Genomic DNA, 17,461 nt, shown 5'->3' with positions numbered 1-17,461 from the left:
TCAATCCAGGGTTTTTCTTTAGTTTTACTATTTTCTGCATTGTAGAATAATAGTGAAGACATCAAAACTATGAAATAACACATATGGAATCATGTAGTAAACAAAAAAGTGTTAAACAAATTAAAATATATTTTATATTTGAGATTCTTCAAATAGCCACCCTTTGCCTTGATGACAGCTTTGCACACTCTTGGCATTCTCTCAACCAGCTTCATGAGGTAGTCACCTGGAATGCATTTCAATTAACAGGTGTGCCTTCTTAAAAGTTAATTTGTGGAATTTCTTTCCTTCTTAATGAGTTTCAGCCAATCAGTTGTGTTGTGACAAGGGAGAGGGGGTATACAGAAGATATCCCTATTTGGTAAAAGACCAAGTACATATTATGGCAAGAACAGCTCAAATAAGCAAAGAGAAACAACAGTCCATCATTACTTTAAGACATGAAGGTCAGTCAATATGGAACATTTCAAGAACTTTGAAAGTTTCTTCAAGTGCAGTCGCAAAAACCATCAAGCGCTATGATGAAACTGGCTCTCATGAGGACCCCCACAGGAATGGAAGACCCAGAGTTACCTCTGCTGCAGAGGATAAGTTCATTAGAGTTACCAGCCTAAGAAATTGCAGCCCAAATAAATGCTTCAGAGTTCAAGTCACAGACACATCTCAACATCAACTGTTCAGAGGGGACTGTGTGAATCAGACCTTCATGGTCGAATTGCTGCACAGAAACCACTACTAAAGGACACCAATAAGAAGAAGAGACCTGCTTGGGCCAAGAAACACGAGCAATGGACATTAGACCGATGGAAATGTGTCCTTTGGTCTGGAGTCCAAATTGGAGATTTTTGGTTCCAACCGCAGTGTCTTTGTGAGACACAGTGTGGGTGAACGGATGATCTCCGCATGTGTATTTCTCACCGTAAAGCATGGAGGAGGAGGTGTTATGGTGTGGGGGTGCTTTGCTGGTGACACTGTCTGTGATTTATTTAGAATTCAAGGCACACTTAACCAGCATGGCTACCACAGCATTCTGCAGAAATACGCCATCCCATCTGGCTTGGGCTTAGTTGGACTATCATTTGTTTTTCAACAGGACAATGACCCAACACACCACCAGGCGGTGTAAGGGCTATTTTACCAAGAAGGAGAGTGATGGAATGCTGCATCAGATGACCTGGCCTCCACAATCCCCCGACCTCAACCAAATTGAAATGGTTTGGGATGAGTCAGACCACAGTGCTCAGCCTATGTGGGAACTCCTTCAAGACTTTTGGGAAAGCATTCCAGGTGAGGCTGGTTGAGAGAATGCCAAGAGTGTGCAAAGCTGTCATCAAGGCAAAGGGTGGCTATTTGAATTGTTTGTTTAACACTTTTTTGGTTACTACATGATTCCATATGTGTTATTTCATAGTTTTGATGTCTTCACTATTATTCTACAATTTAGAAAATAGTAAAAATAAAGAAAAACCCTTGAATGAGTAGGTATTCTAAAGCTTTTGACCGGTGGTGTATATACAGTGCATTCAGATAGTATTCAGACCCCTTGACTTTTTCCATATTTTGTTACTTTACAGCCTTATTCTAAAATGAATTAAATTGTTTTTTCCCCCTCATCAATCTACACACAATACCCCATAATGACAAAGCAAAAACAGGTTTTTAGAAATGTTTGCTAATTTATAAAAAAAATATATATATATATATTACATTTACATAAGTATTCAGACCCTTTAATCAGTATTTTGTTGAAGCACCTTTGGCAGTGATTACAGCATCGAGTCTTCTTGGGTATGACGCTACAAGCTTGGCACACCTGTATTTGGGGAGTCTCTCCCATTCTTCTCTGCAGATCCTCTCAAGCTCTATCAGGTTGGATGGGGAGTGTCGCTGCACAGCTATTTTCAGGTCTCTCCAGAGATGTTCGATCGGGTTCAAGTCCGGGCTCTGGCTGGGCCACTCAAGGACATTCAGAGACTTGTCCCGAAGCCACTCCTGCGTTGTCTTGGCTGTGTGCTTATGGTTGTTGTCCTGTTGGAAGGTGAACCTTCGCCCCAGTCTGAATTCCTGAGTGCTCTGGAGCATGTTTTCATCAAGGATCTCACTGTACTTTGCTCCGTTCATCTTTGCTTCGATCCTGACTAGTCTCCCAGTCCCTGCCGCTGAAAGACATCCCCACAGCATGATGCTGCCACCACTATGCTTCACCATAGGGATGGTGCCAGGTTTCCACCAGAAACTGTCATGCACGTCGATCCAGAGCATCCCAAACATGCTCTATGAGTGACATGTCTGGTGAGAATGCAGGCCATGGAAGAACTGGGACATTTTCAGCTTCCAGGATATGTGTACAGAGCCTTGCGACATCGGGCTGTGCATTATCATGCTGAAACATGAGGTGATGGCAGCGGATGAATGGTACGACAACGGGCCTCAGGATCTCGTCACCGTATCTCTGTGCATAATAAAATTGCCATCGATAAAATGCAATTGTTTTCGTTGTCTTTAGCTTATGCATGTCCATACCATAACCCACAACCACCATGAGCAAACCGAGAGGTGAAGAGGGAGGGGAGAAAAGAGAGGTGTAGAGGGAGAGAGAGAGGTGTAGAGGGAGAGAGAGAGGTGTAGAGGGAGAGAGAGAGGTGTAGAGGGAGAGAGAGAGGTGTAGAGGAAGAGAGAGAGGTGTAGAGGGAGAGAGAGAGTTGTAGAGGGAGAGAGAGAGGTGTAGAGGGAGAGAGAGAGAGGTGTAGAGGGAGAAGAGAGAGGTGTACAGTGAGAAGAGAGAGGTGTAGAGAGAGAGAGAGAGGTGTAGAGGGAGAGAGAGAGGTGTACAGTGAGAAGAGAGAGGTGTAGAGGGAGAAGAGAGGTGTAGAGGGAGATAGAGAGGTGTAGAGGGAGAAGAGAGAGGTGTAGAGGGAGAGAGAGAGGTGTAGAGGGAGAGGTGTAGAGGGAGAGAGAGAGGTGTAGAGGGAGAAGAGAGAGGTGTAGAGGGAGGGAGAGAGGTGTAGAGGGAGAAGAGAGAGGTGTAGAGAGAGAGAGAGAGGTGTAGAGGGAGAGAGAGGTGTAGAGGGGGAGAGAGAGGTGTAGAGGGAGAGAGAGAGGTGTACAGTGAGAAGAGAGAGGTGTAGAGGGAGAAGAGAGGTGTAGAGGGAGATAGAGAGGTGTAGAGGGAGAAGAGAGAGGTGTAGAGGGAGAGAGAGAGGTGTAGAGGGAGAAGAGAGAGGTGTAGAGAGAGAGAGAGAGAGAGGTGTAGAGGGAGAGAGAGAGGTGTAGAGGGAGAAGAGAGGTGTAGAGGGAGAAGAGAGGTGTAGAGGGAGAAGAGAGAGGTGTAGAGAGAGAGAGAGGTGTAGAGGGGGAGAGAGTGGTGTAGAGGGAGAAGAGAGGTGTAGAGGGAGAGAGAGAGGTGTAGAGGGAGAGAGAGAGGTGTAGTAGGAGAAGAGAGAGGTGTAGAGGGAGATAGAGAGGTGTACAGTGAGAAGAGAGAGGTGTAGAGGGAGAAGAGAGAGGTGTAGAGGGAGAGAGAGAGGTGTAGAGGGAGAAGAGAGAGGTGTACAGTGAGAAGAGAGAGGTGTAGAGGGAGAAGAGAGAGGTGTAGAGGGAGAGAGAGAGGTGTAGAGGGAGAGAGAGAGAGGTGTAGAGGGGGAGAGAGAGGTGTAGAGGGAGAAGAGAGAGGTGTAGAGGGAGAAGAGAGAGGTGTAGAGGGAGAGAGAGAGAGAGGTGTAGAGGGAGAAGAGAGGTGTAGAGAGAGAAGAGAGAGGTGTAGAGGGAGAGAGAGAGGTGTAGAGGGAGAAGAGAGAGGTGTAGAGGGAGAGAGAGAGGTGTAGAGGGAGAAGAGAGAGGTGTAGAGGGAGAGAGAGAGGGGGAGAGGGGGAGAGAGAGGTGTACAGTGAGAAGAGAGAGGTGTAGAGGGAGAAGAGAGAGGTGTAGAGGGAGAGAGAGAGGTGTAGAGGGGGAGAGAGAGGTGTAGAGGGAGAGAGAGAGGTGTAGAGGGAGAGAGAGAGGTGTAGAGAGAGAGAGAGAGAGGTGTAGAGGGAGAGAGAGAGGTGTAGAGGGAGAGAGAGAGGTGTAGAGAGAGAGAGAGAGAGGTGTAGAGAGAGAGAGAGGGGTGTATAGGGGGAGAGAGAGGTGTAGAGGGAAAGAGAAGTGCCCTGTTGGGTAGAACTTGCAAGCTAAGCATTTCACTGTATTCTACTTGCATGTGACAAATAAAAATTGGAAAGTTGATTACAACTGCAAACTTGGCAGCCACTGCTTACAGACCTTCTCTTTCCTCTCCTCCCCCATGCATATTGATGATCTGTTGATCTCCAGTTTCCCAGGAGTCCCCTACAGAGGTCAAGTCTGGGTCATGTCTCTGTGTGTGTGTATGTGTGTGTATGTGTGTGTATGTGTGTGTGTGTGTGTGTGTGTGTGTGTGTGTGTGTGTGTGTGTGTGTGTGTGTGTGTGTGTGTGTGTGTGTGTGTGTGTGTGTGTGTGTGCGTATGTATATCATGGCTAATGGTTAATGGACTGTGTAGGGGGAGGAGTCATGATGAATGAACTCACTGAAGCCTACCAATAACCTTTCACCTCTCCTCCTCTCCCTCTCCCTCTCCCCTCCTTCTCTTCCTCATCCTGTCCTCTTTCTCCTCTCCTCCAACTCTCCTGCAGGAGGGATGGGATCCAGATACATGTTGAGACCTGTTCAGCATGGTTAGGCAGAGGCAGATTGGCCATCTGGCAATTCTGGCAAATACCAGATGGGCTGGACCATTTTTTTGTTGGGTGGGTTGGTCGAATTTGACACACAAATATGTTTTTATATAAAAACAAAACAATGAAAAAGATGGGCCGGCCCAGTTTTCTGATAGGCTGAGCTGAGGTCACAGTCAAACACAGCATCAACAAAGAGACAGACAAGATCATGGATCGAAAAAAACGCAAAGGTGCTTATAAACGTAGAAAGAGCACATTCTACATTTTCACCTCAATCAAACGTCCTATTTTTGGTGCGGATAAAACCATGATTTGGTCAAACAGTAAAGTGCATTATCCTAATGATTCCTGTAAGTAAAGTGTCTGCCCACTCCACGATCTACATCACATCAATGGAGACTGAGTGGAGACTGAGTGGAGACTGAGTGGAGACTGAGTGGAGACTGAGTGGAGACTGAGTGGAGACTGTGTGGAGACTGAGTGGAGACTGAGTGGAGACTGAGTGGAGACTGTGTGGAGACTGAGTGGAGACTGAGTGGAGACTGAGTGGAGACTGAGTGGAGACGAGACTGTGTGGAGACTGAGTGGAGACTGAGTGGAGACTGAGTGGAGACTGAGTGGAGACTGAGTGGAGACTGAGTGGAGACGAGACTGTGTGGAGACTGAGTGGAGACTGAGTGGAGACTGAGTGGAGACTGAGTGGAGACTGAGTGGAGACTGAATGGAGACTGAATGGAGACTGAGTGGAGACTGAGTGGAGACTGAGTGGAGACTGAGTGGAGACTGAGTGGAGACTGTGTGGAGACTGAGTGGAGACTGAGTGGAGACTGAGTGGAGACTGTGTGGAGACTGAGTGGAGACGAGACTGTGTGGAGACTGAGTGGAGACTGAGTGGAGACTGAGTGGAGACTGAGTGGAGACTGAGTGGAGACTGAATGGAGACTGAGTGGAGACTGAGTGGAGACTGAGTGGAGACTGAGTGGAGACTGTGTGGAGACTGAGTGGAGACGAGACTGAGTGGAGACTGAGTGGAGACTGAGTGGAGACTGAGTGGAGACTGAGTGGAGACTGAATGGAGACTGAGTGGAGACTGAGTGGAGACTGAGTGGAGACTGAGTAGAGACTGAGTGGAGACTGAGTGGAGACTGTGTGGAGACTGAGTGGAGACTGAGTGGAGACTGAGTGGAGACGAGACTGTGTGGAGACTGAGTGGAGACTGAGTGGAGACTGAGTGGAGACTGAGTGGAGACTGAGTGGAGACTGAGTGGAGACTGTGTGGAGACTGAGTGGAGACTGAGTGGAGACTGAGTGGAGACTGTGTGGAGACTGAGTGGAGACGAGACTGTGTGGAGACTGAGTGGAGACTGAGTGGAGACTGAGTGGAGACTGAGTGGAGACTGAGTGGAGACTGAGTGGAGACGAGACTGTGTGGAGACTGAGTGGAGACTGTGTGGAGACTGAGTGGAGACTGAGTGGAGACTGAGTGGAGACGAGACTGTGTGGAGACTGAGTGGAGACTGAGTGGAGACTGAGTGGAGACTGAGTGGAGACTGAATGGAGACTGAGTGGAGACTGAGTGGAGACTGTGTGGAGACTGAGTGGAGACTGAGTGGAGACTGAGTGGAGACTGAGTGGAGACGAGACTGTGTGGAGACTGAGTGGAGACTGAGTGGAGACTGAGTGGAGACTGAGTGGAGACTGAGTGGAGACGAGACTGTGTGGAGACTGAGTGGAGACTGAGTGGAGACTGAGTGGAGACTGAGTGGAGACTGAGTGGAGACTGAGTGGAGACTGAGTGGAGACGAGACTGTGTGGAGACTGAGTGGAGACTGTGTGGAGACTGAGTGGAGACTGAGTGGAGACTGAGTGGAGACGAGACTGAGTGGAGACTGAGTGGAGACTGAGTGGAGACTGAGTGGAGACTGAGTGGAGACTGTGTGGAGACTGAGTGGAGACTGAGTGGAGACTGAGTGGAGACTGAGTTGAGACTGAGTGGAGACTGTGTGGAGACTGAGTGGAGACTGAGTGGAGACTGTGTGGAGACTGAGTGGAGACGAGACTGTGTGGAGACTGAGTGGAGACTGAGTGGAGACTGAGTGGAGACTGAGTGGAGACGAGACTGAATGGAGACTGAGTGGAGACTGTGTGGAGACTGAGTGGAGACTGAGTGGAGACTGAGTGGAGACGAGACTGTGTGGAGACTGAGTGGAGACTGAGTGGAGACTGAGTGGAGACTGAGTGGAGACTGAGTGGAGACTGAATGGAGACTGAGTGGAGACTGAGTGGAGACTGTGTGGAGACTGAGTGGAGACTGAGTGGAGACTGAGTGGAGACGAGACTGAGTGGAGACGAGACTGTGTGGAGACTGAGTGGAGACTGAGTGGAGACTGAGTGGAGACTGAGTGGAGACTGAGTGGAGACGAGACTGTGTGGAGACTGAGTGGAGACTGTGTGGAGACTGAGTGGAGACCACCCTTGGTTTGTGCTGTGGTGGAGACCTCTGTGGGCTATACTCGGCCTTGTCTCAGGATTGTAAGTTGGTGGTTGAGGATATCCCTCTAGTGGTGCGGGGGCTGTGCTTTGGCAGAGTGGGTGGGGTTATATCCTTCCTGTTTGGCCCTGTCCGGGGGTTTCTTCGGATGGGGCCACAGTGTCTCCGGACCGCTCCTGTCTCAGCCTCCAGTATTTATGCTGCAGTAGTTTATGTGTCGGGGGGCTGGGGTTAGTTGGTTATACCTGGAGTACTTCTCCTGTCTTATCCAGTGTCCTGTGTGAATTTAAGTATGCTCTCTCTAATTCTCTCGTTCTCTCTTTCTCTCTGAGAACCTGAGCCCTAGGACCATACGTCAGGACTACCGGGCATGATGACACCTTGCTGTCCCCAGTCCGCCTGGCCTTGCTGCTATTCCAGTTTCAACTGTTCTGCCTGCGGTTACGAAACCCCTACCTGTCCCAGACCTGCTGTTTTCAACTCTTAATGATCGGCTATGAAAAGCCAACTGAGAGACCTGAGCCCTAGGACCATACGCCGGGACTACCGGCCGTGGTGACTCCTTGCTGTCCCCAGTCCGCCTGGCCTTGCTGCTATTCCAGTTTCAACTGTTCTGCCTGCGGTTATGGAACCCCTACCTGTCCCAGACCTGCTGTTTTCAACTCTTAATGATCGGCTATGAAAAGCCAACTGAGATTTATTCCTGATTATTATTTGACCATGCTTGTCACTTATGAACATTTTTGAACATCTTGGCATGGTTCTGTTATAATCTTCACCCGGCACAGCCAGAAGAGGACTGGCCACCCCTCATAGCCTGGTTCCTCTCTAGGTTTCTTCCTAGGTTTTCGCCTTTCTAGGGAGTTTTTCCTAGCCACCGTGCTTCTACACCTGCATTACTAGCTGTTTGGGGTTTTAGGCTGGGTTTCTGTACAGCACTTCGAGATATTAGCTGATGTAAGAAGGGCTATATAAAATAAAATTGAATTGAATTGAGTGGAGACTGAGTGGAGACGAGACTGTGTGGAGACTGAGTGGAGACTGAGTGGAGACTGAGTGGAGACTGAGTGGAGACTGAGTGGAGACTGAATGGAGACTGAGTGGAGACTGAGTGGAGACTGTGTGGAGACTGAGTGGAGACTGAGTGGAGACTGAGTGGAGACTGAGTGGAGACTGTGTGGAGACTGAGTGGAGACTGTGTGGAGACTGAGTGGAGACTGAGTGGAGACTGAGTGGAGACTGTGTGGAGACTGAGTGGAGACTGAGTGGAGACTGAGTGGAGACTGAGTGGAGACTGTGTGGAGACTGAGTGGAGACTGAGTGGAGACTGAGTGGAGACTGAGTGGAGACTGAGAGGAGACTGAGTGGAGACTGAGTGGAGACTGTGTGGAGACTGAATGGAGACTGAGTGGAGACTGAGTGGAGACTGAGTGGAGACTGAGTGGAGACTGTGTGGAGACTGAGTGGAGACTGAGTGGAGACTGAGTGGAGACTGAGTGGAGACTGTGTGGAGACTGAGTGGTCATTACTGTCAGTCGATACTTTAACAAATGTAAATTCTTAAACCCTTACTGTGCACCTTACAGTCTCCCGAGTGGTGCAGTGGTCTAAGGCACCTCAGTGGTCTAAGGCATCGCAGTGGTCTAAGGCATCGCAGTGGTCTAAGGCATCGCAGTGGTCTAAGGCACCTCAGTGGTCTAAGGCATCGCATCGCAGTGGTCTAAGGCATCGCAGTGGTCTAAGGCATCTCAGTGGTCTAAGGCATCGCAGTGGTCTAAGGCATCGCAGTGGTCTAAGGCATCGCAGTGGTCTAAGGCATCGCAGTGGTCTAAGGCATCGCAGTGGTCTAAGGCATCGCAGTGGTCTAAGGCATCGCATCGCAGTGGTCTAAGGCATCGCAGTGGTCTAAGGCATCTCAGTGGTCTAAGGCATCTCAGTGGTCTAAGGCATCGCAGTGGTCTAAGGCATCGCAGTGGTCTAAGGCATCGCAGTGGTCTAAGGCATCCCATCGCAGTGGTCTAAGGCATCGCAGTGGTCTAAGGCATCGCAGTGGTCTAAGGCATCGCAGTGGTCTAAGGCATCCCATCGCAGTGGTCTAAGGCATCGCAGTGGTCTAAGGCATCGCAGTGGTCTAAGGCATCGCAGTGGTCTAAGGCACATCAGTGGTCTAAGGCATCGCAGTGGTCTAAGGCACCGCAGTGGTCTAAGGCATCTCAGTGGTCTAAGGCATCGCAGTGGTCTAAGGCATCGCATCTCAGTGGTCTAAGGCATCGCAGTGGTCTAAGGCATCGCAGTGGTCTAAGGCATCGCAGTGGTCTAAGGCATCGCAGTGGTCTAAGGCATCGCATCGCAGTGGTCTAAGGCATCGCAGTGGTCTAAGGCATCGCAGTGGTCTAAGGCATCTCAGTGGTCTAAGGCATCGCAGTGGTCTAAGGCATCGCAGTGGTCTAAGGCATCGCAGTGGTCTAAGGCATCGCAGTGGTCTAAGGCATCGCAGTGGTCTAAGGCATCGCAGTGGTCTAAGGCATCGCAGTGGTCTAAGGCATCGCATCTCAGTGGTCTAAGGCATTGCAGTGGTCTAAGGCATCGCAGTGGTCTAAGGCACCTCAGTGGTCTAAGGCATCGCAGTGGTCTAAGGCATCGCAGTGGTCTAAGGCATCTCAGTGGTCTAAGGCATCTCAGTGGTCTAAGGCACCTCAGTGGTCTAAGGCATCGCATCGCAGTGGTCTAAGGCATCGCAGTGGTCTAAGGCATCGCAGTGGTCTAAGGCATCGCAGTGGTCTAAGGCATCGCAGTGGTCTAAGGCATCGCATCGCAGTGGTCTAAGGCATCGCAGTGGTCTAAGGCATCGCAGTGGTCTAAGGCATCGCATCGCAGTGGTCTAAGGCATCGCAGTGGTCTAAGGCATCGCAGTGGTCTAAGGCATCTCAGTGGTCTAAGGCATCGCAGTGGTCTAAGGCATCTCAGTGGTCTAAGGCATCGCAGTGGTCTAAGGCATCGCAGTGGTCTAAGGCATCGCAGTGGTCTAAGGCATCGCAGTGGTCTAAGGCATCGCAGTGGTCTAAGGCATCGCATCGCAGTGGTCTAAGGCATCTCAGTGGTCTAAGGCATCTCAGTGGTCTAAGGCATCGCAGTGGTCTAAGGCATCGCAGTGGTCTAAGGCATCGCAGTGGTCTAAGGCATCGCAGTGGTCTAAGGCATCGCAGTGGTCTAAGGCATCGCAGTGGTCTAAGGCATCGCAGTGGTCTAAGGCATCGCAGTGGTCTAAGGCATCGCATCTCAGTGGTCTAAGGCATCGCAGTGCTCGCTGTGCCATTAGAAATCCTGGTTCGAATCCAGGCTCTGTCGTAGCCGGCCGGTTTGATTTCCACGGTGTGCCAGTATAAAAAAATTACGTATGCACTAACTGTAAGTTGCTCTGGATATGAGCGTCTGCTTAATGACTTTAAATGTACCTATGTTCATCCTGAGTGACTTTTTTTGTTTGCTGAAATCCACTTTTTAATAAAACGTGAATCAAATACAACCACCAACTGTTTCCTCGTATCGATTGACAGTCGGAGGTACACTTCACCCGAAGTAACATCCAGCTTGTCCTGCTGGAAGGAGAACCTCCGTCCTAGTCTCAAATCTCTGGAAGACTGAAACAGGTTTCCCACAAGAATTTCCTTGTATTTAGCGCCATCCATCATTCCTTCAATTCTGACCAGTTTCCCAGTCCCTGCCGATGAAAAACATCCCCACAGCATGATGCTGCCACCACCATGCTTCACTGTGGGGATGGCGTTCTCGGGGTGATGAGAGGTGTTGGGTTTGAGCCAGACATAGCGTTTTCCTTGATGGCCAAAAATATAAATTTTAGTCTCATCTGACCAGAGTACCTTCTTCCATATGTTTGGGGAGTCTCCCACATGCCTTTTTGCGAACACCAAACGTGTTTGCTTATTCTTTTCTTTAAGAAATTGCTTTTTTTCTGGCCACTCTTCCGTAAAGCCCAGCTCTGTGGATGTGTACAGCTTAAAGTGGTCCTATGGACAGATACTCCAATCTCCGCTGTGGAGCTTTGCAGCTCCTTCAGGGTTATCTTTGGTCTCTTTGTTGCCTCTCTGATTAATGCCCTCCTTGCCTGATCCGTGAGTTTTGGTGGGCGGCCCTCTCTTGGCAGGTTTGTTGTGGTGCCATGTTCCTTCCAATTTTTAATAATGGATTTAGTGGTGCTCCGTGGGATGTTCAAAGTTTCAGATATTTTTTTATAACCCAACCCTGATCTGTACTTCTCCACAACTCTGTCCCTGACCTGTTTGGAGAGCTCCTTGGTCTTCATGGTGCCGCTTGCTTGGTGGAGCCCCTTGCTTGGTGGTGTTGCAGACTGGGGCCTTTCAGAACATGTGTATATATGGTGAGATGAATACTTTTGCAAGGCACTGGTCTACAGTTTATCATAAGGTACTCTACCTCAGGCGAGCAATACCTCGAGACTTCTTTAATATTAGACATCGCGCACCAGCTGTTATTGACAAATAGACACACCCCCCCCACCCCTTGTCTTACCAGACGTAGCTGCTCTGTCCTGCCGATGGAAAACCCAGCCAGCTCTATATTATCTGTGTCGTCGTTCAGCCACGACTCGGTGAAACATAAGATATTACAGTTATTAATGTCCCGTTGGTAGGATATTCCATTTTGTTTTCCAATGATTGCACGTTGGCCAATAGAACGGATGGTAGTGGAAGTTTACTCACTCGCCTACGAATTCTCAGAAGGCAGCCCGACCTCCGCCCTCTTTTTCTCAATGACGGGGATTTGGGCCCGTTCCCGAGAAAGCATTATATCCTTCGCGTCGGACTCGTTAAAGAAAAATTCTTAATCCAGTGCGAGGTGAGTAATCTCTGTTCTGATGTCCAGAAGTTATTTTAGGTCATAAGAGACAGTAGCAGCAACATTATGTACAAAATAAGTAAAAAAATAAGTTACAAACAACGCGAACAAACTAACAAAATAGCACAGTTGGTTAGGAGCCTGTAAAACGGCAGCCATCCCCTCCGCCACCATTATATCTGGGTGCTGTACCAAGGTGTTGTATCGAGGTGCTGTATCAAGGTGCTGTATCAAGGTGCTGTATCAAGGTGTTGTATCAAGGTGCTGTATCAAGGTGCTGTATCAAGGTGCTGTATCAGATAGTGTAGTCAATATCAGGCCAGTAAGGAGATGGAAGTAGCTAGATAGTGTAGCCAATATCAGGCCAGGGTGACGGCTAAAGCACATTTATTGTGGAGATTTACAACTACGGCATTAAAGTAAAAAAAATATTACTCCTATAAAAACACTCTCCCAACTCCCAACTTCAGCAGACAAGTTTCAAATTATCACTGAAGTTTCTAGCCACTAGCATAAACTAGCTAGCTGTGAAGGGCTCAACTGGCTGAAGTGCCTGAATCAGGGAAGGGCTCAACTGGCTGAAGTGCCTGAATCAGGGAAGGGCTCAACTGGCTGAAGTGCCTGAATCAGGGAAGGGCTCAACTGGCTGAACTGCCTGAATCAGGGAAGGGCTCAACTGGCTGAACTGCCTGAATCAGGGAAGGGCTCAACTGGCTGAACTGCCTGAATCAGGGAAGGGCTCAACTGGCTGAACTGCCTGAATCAGGGAAGGGCTCAACTGGCTGAACTGCCTGAATCAAATCGTTCGTCTCCGCTAGACTCTCAGCTGTTCGATAATGTTGTGTCCATAGCTACAGATCATTCAGACAGTATTCACACCCCTTGACTTTTTCCACATGTTGTTGTGTTACAGCCTGAATTTAAAATGGATTCAATTAAGATTTTGTGTCACTGATCTACACAAAAATCTTTGAACAATTTTTTTATATTTAGAGTTAGTGTATGTGTTTTGAGTTTCCATTTCCTCAGATGTTGAACCTTAAATTCATTAGCCTGTGAAATTAGAGTCTTATTTTGACAGTAAAATAGCAACTATACTCTAATTGTCAACCTTAAAATCATGACTATCACTGGATTAGGTTGCATATCGAAATATCTTCAATCATCAAATCAAATCAAAGTTTATTGGTCACATACACAGACGTTATCGCAGGTGAAATGATTATGTTTCCAGCTCCAAAAGTACAGTAACACCTAGCAATACAATAACAATACACACATCATCCAACAAGTCAAAGAAACTGAACGAGCAACATCAGAACGAGCAATGTCAGAGTCCAGTATATATACTGAACAAAAATATAAATGTAACATGTAAAGTGTTGGTCCCATGTTTCATGAGCTGAAATAAAAGATACCAGAAATGTTCCATAAGCACAAAAAGCGTATTTCTCTCAATTGTTGAGTACAAATTTGTTTACATCCCTGTTAGTGAGCATTTCTCTTTTGCCAATATAATCCATCCACCTGATAGGTGTGGCATATCAAGAAGATGATTAAATGGCATGATCATTACACAGGTGCACCTTGTGCTGGGGACAATAAAAGGCCCCTCTAAAATGTGCAGTTCTGTCACACAACACAATGCCACAAATGTCTCAAGTTTTGAGGGAGTGTGTAATTGGCATGCTGACTGCAGGAATGTCCACCAGAGCTGTTGCCAGAGAAATTATTGTTCATTTCTCTACCATAAGCCGCCTCCAACGTTGTTTTAGAGAATTTGGCAGTACGCCCAACCGGCCTCACAACCACAGACCACATGTAACCACACCAGCCCAGGACCTCCCCAGACCAGATGTAACCACACCAGCCCAGGACCTCCCCAGACCACATGTAACCACACCAGCCCAGGACCTCCCCAGACCAGATGTAACCACACCAGCCCAGGACCTCCACATCTGGTTTCTTTCCTGCAGGATCGTCTGAGACCCGGACAGCTGATGACCAACAGATGCATATCTGTATTCCCAGTCATGTGAAATCCATAGATTAGGGCCTAATTTATTTATTTAAATTGACTGATTTCCTTATATGAACTGTAACTCAGTAAAATATTTTAAATTGTTACATTGCGTTTATATTTTTGTTCAGTGTCTATGATGGTGTGTGTATAGACAGTTTGGACAGTATATGAATAGAAAAGGGTCTGTACAGCAGTAGTTATATAGGATGAACCATGACTAGAATACATTATATACATATGAAGTGGACAGCAGTAGTTATATAGGATGAACCATGACTAGAATACAGTATATACATATGAAGTGGACAGCAGTAGTTATATAGGATGAGCCATGACTAGAATACAGTATATACATATGAAGAGGACAGCAGTAGTTATATAGGATGAACCATGACTAGAATACAGTATATACATATGAAGAGGACAGCAGTAGTTATATAGGATGAACCATGACTAGAATACAGTATATACATATGAAGAGGACAGCAGTAGTTATATAGGATGAACCATGACTAGAATACAGTATATACATATGAAGTGGATAAAACAGTATGTACATTTAAGTCATTTAGCAGACGCTCTTATCCAGAGCAACTTACAGTTAGGGAGTGCATACATGTTTTTAGTTTTTTTCATTCTGGCCCCCCGTGGGAATCGAACCCACAACCCTGGCGTTGCAAGCGCCATGCTCTACCAACTGAGCTACACGGGACTGTAAACATTATTAAAGTGACCAGTGTTCAATGACTATGTCTAAGGTGTCCAGGCACTACACAGCTGATTCAAATAATCAACTCATCATCAAGATTTTATGATTTTAATCAGCTGTGTAGTGCTAGGGCAAAAACCAACCGGACCGAGTTTGGGAAACCTTGTTCTAGGTTAGTGTGTAGGGACCAGTGTTCTAGGTTAGTGGGTAGGGAAAAGTGTTCTAGGTTAGTGGGTAAGTGGGTAGGGACCAGTGTTCTAGGTTAGTGGGTAAGTGGGTAGGGACCAGTGTTCTAGGTTAGTGGGTAGGGACCAGTGTTCTAGGTTAGTGGGTAGGGACCAGTGTTCTAGGTTAGTGGGTAGGGACCAGTGTTCTAGGTTAGTGGGTTGGGACCAGTGTTCTAGGTTAGTGGGTAGGGACCAGTGTTCTAGGTTAGTGTGTAGGGACCAGTGTTCTAGGTTAGTGGGTAGGGACCAGTGTTCTAGGTTAGTGGGTAGGGACCAGTGTTCTAGGTTAGTGGGTAAGTGGGTAGGGACCAGTGTTCTAGGTTAGTGGGTAAGTGGGTTGGGACCAGTGTTCTAGGTTAGTGGGTAAGTGGGTTGGGATCAGTGTTCTAGGTTAGTGGGTAAGTACCAGTGTTCTAGGTTAGTGGGTAAGTGGGTAGGGACCAGTGTTCTAGGTTAGTGGGTTGGGACCAGTGTTATACGTTAGTGGGTAAGTGGGTTGGGACCAGTGTTCTAGGTTAGTGGGTAAGTGGGTTGGGACCAGTGTTCTAGGTTAGTGGGTAAGTACCAGTGTTCTAGGTTAGTGGGTAAGTGGGTAGGGACCAGTGTTCTAGGTTAGTGGGTAAGTACCAGTGTTCTAGGTTAGTGGGTAAGTGGGTAGGGACCAGTGTTCTAGGTTAGTGGGTTGGGACCAGTGTTATAGGTTAGTGGGTAAGTGGGTAGGGACCAGTGTTCTAGGTTAGTGGGTAGGGACCAGTGTTCTAGGTTAGTGGGTAGGGACCAGTGTTCTAGGTTAGTGGGTAGGGACCAGTGTTCTAGGTTAGTGGGTAGGGACCAGTGTTCTAGGTTAGTGGGTAGGGACCAGTGTTCTAGGTTAGTGGGTAGGGACCAGTGTTCTAGGTTAGTGGGTAGGGACCAGTGTTCTAGGTTAGTGGGTAGGGACCAGTGTTCTAGGTTAGTGGGTAAGTGGGTAGGGACCAGTGTTCTAGGTTAGTGGGTAAGTGGGTTGGGACCAGTGTTCTAGGTTAGTGGGTAAGTGGGTTGGGACCAGTGTTCTAGGTTAGTGGGTAAGTACCAGTGTTCTAGGTTAGTGGGTAAGTGGGTAGGGACCAGTGTTCTAGGTTAGTGGGTTGGGACCAGTGTTATAGGTTAGTGGGTAAGTGGGTAGGGACCAGTGTTCTAGGTTAGTGGGTAGGGACCAGTGTTCTAGGTTAGTGGGTAGGGACCAGTGTTCTAGGTTAGTGGGTAGGGACCAGTGTTCTAGGTTAGTGGGTAGGGACCAGTGTTCTAGGTTAGTGGGTAGGGACCAGTGTTCTAGGTTAGTGGGTTGGGACAAGTGTTCTAGGTTAGTGGGTAGGGACCAGTGTTCTAGGTTAGTGGGTAGGGACCAGTGTTCTAGGTTAGTGGGTAGGGACCAGTGTTCTAGGTTAGTGGGTAGGGACCAGTGTTCTAGGTTAGTGGGTAGGGACCAGTGTTCTAGGTTAGTGGGTTGGGACCAGTGTTCTAGGTTAGTGGGTAGGGACCAGTGTTCTAGGTTAGTGGGTAGGGACCAGTGTTCTAGGTTAGTGGGTAGGGACCAGTGTTCTAGGTTAGTGGGTAGGGACCAGTGTTCTAGGTTAGTGGGTAGGGACCAGTGTTCTAGGTTAGTGGGTAAGTGTGTAGGGACCAGTGTTCTAGGTTAGTGGGTAAGTGGGTTGGGACAAGTGTTCTAGGTTAGTGGGTAGGGACCAGTGTTCTAGGTTAGTGGGTAGGGACCAGTGTTCTAGGTTAGTGGGTAGGGACCAGTGTTCTAGGTTAGTGGGTAAGTGGGTAGGGACCAGTGTTCTAGGTTAGTGGGTAAGTGGGTAGGGACCAGTGTTCTAGGTTAGTGGGTAGGGACCAGTGTTCTAGGTTAGTGGGTAGGGACCAGTGTTCTAGGTTAGTGGGTAGGGACCAGTGTTCTAGGTTAGTGGGTAGGGACCAGTGTTCTAGGTTAGTGGGTAGGGACCAGTGTTCTAGGTTAGTGGGTAGGGACCAGTGTTCTAGGTTAGTGGGTAGGGACCAGTGTTCTAGGGTTAGTGGGTAGGGGACCAGTGTTCTAGGTTAGTGGGTAGGGACAGTGTTCTAGGTTAGTGGGTAGGGACCAGTGTTCTAGGTTAGTGGGTAAGTGGGTAGGGACCAGTGTTCTAGGTTAGTGGGTAAGTGGGTTGGGACCAGTGTTCTAGGTTAGTGGGTAAGTGGGTTGGGACCAGTGTTCTAGGTTAGTGGGTAAGTACCAGTGTTCTAGGTTAGTGGGTAAGTGGGTAGGGACCAGTGTTCTAGGTTAGTGTGTAGGGACCAGTGTTATAGGTTAGTGGGTAAGTGGGTAGGGACCAGTGTTCTAGGTTAGTGGGTAGGGACCAGTGTTCTAGGTTAGTGGGTTGGGACCAGTGTTATAGGTTAGTGGGTAAGTGGGTAGGGA

Source organism: Coregonus clupeaformis, chromosome 36 (genome assembly GCF_020615455.1).
Source record: "Coregonus clupeaformis isolate EN_2021a chromosome 36, ASM2061545v1, whole genome shotgun sequence".
NCBI classification, from domain to species: domain Eukaryota; kingdom Metazoa; phylum Chordata; class Actinopteri; order Salmoniformes; family Salmonidae; genus Coregonus; species Coregonus clupeaformis.
Note: the sequence above shows the minus strand (reverse complement) of the source record.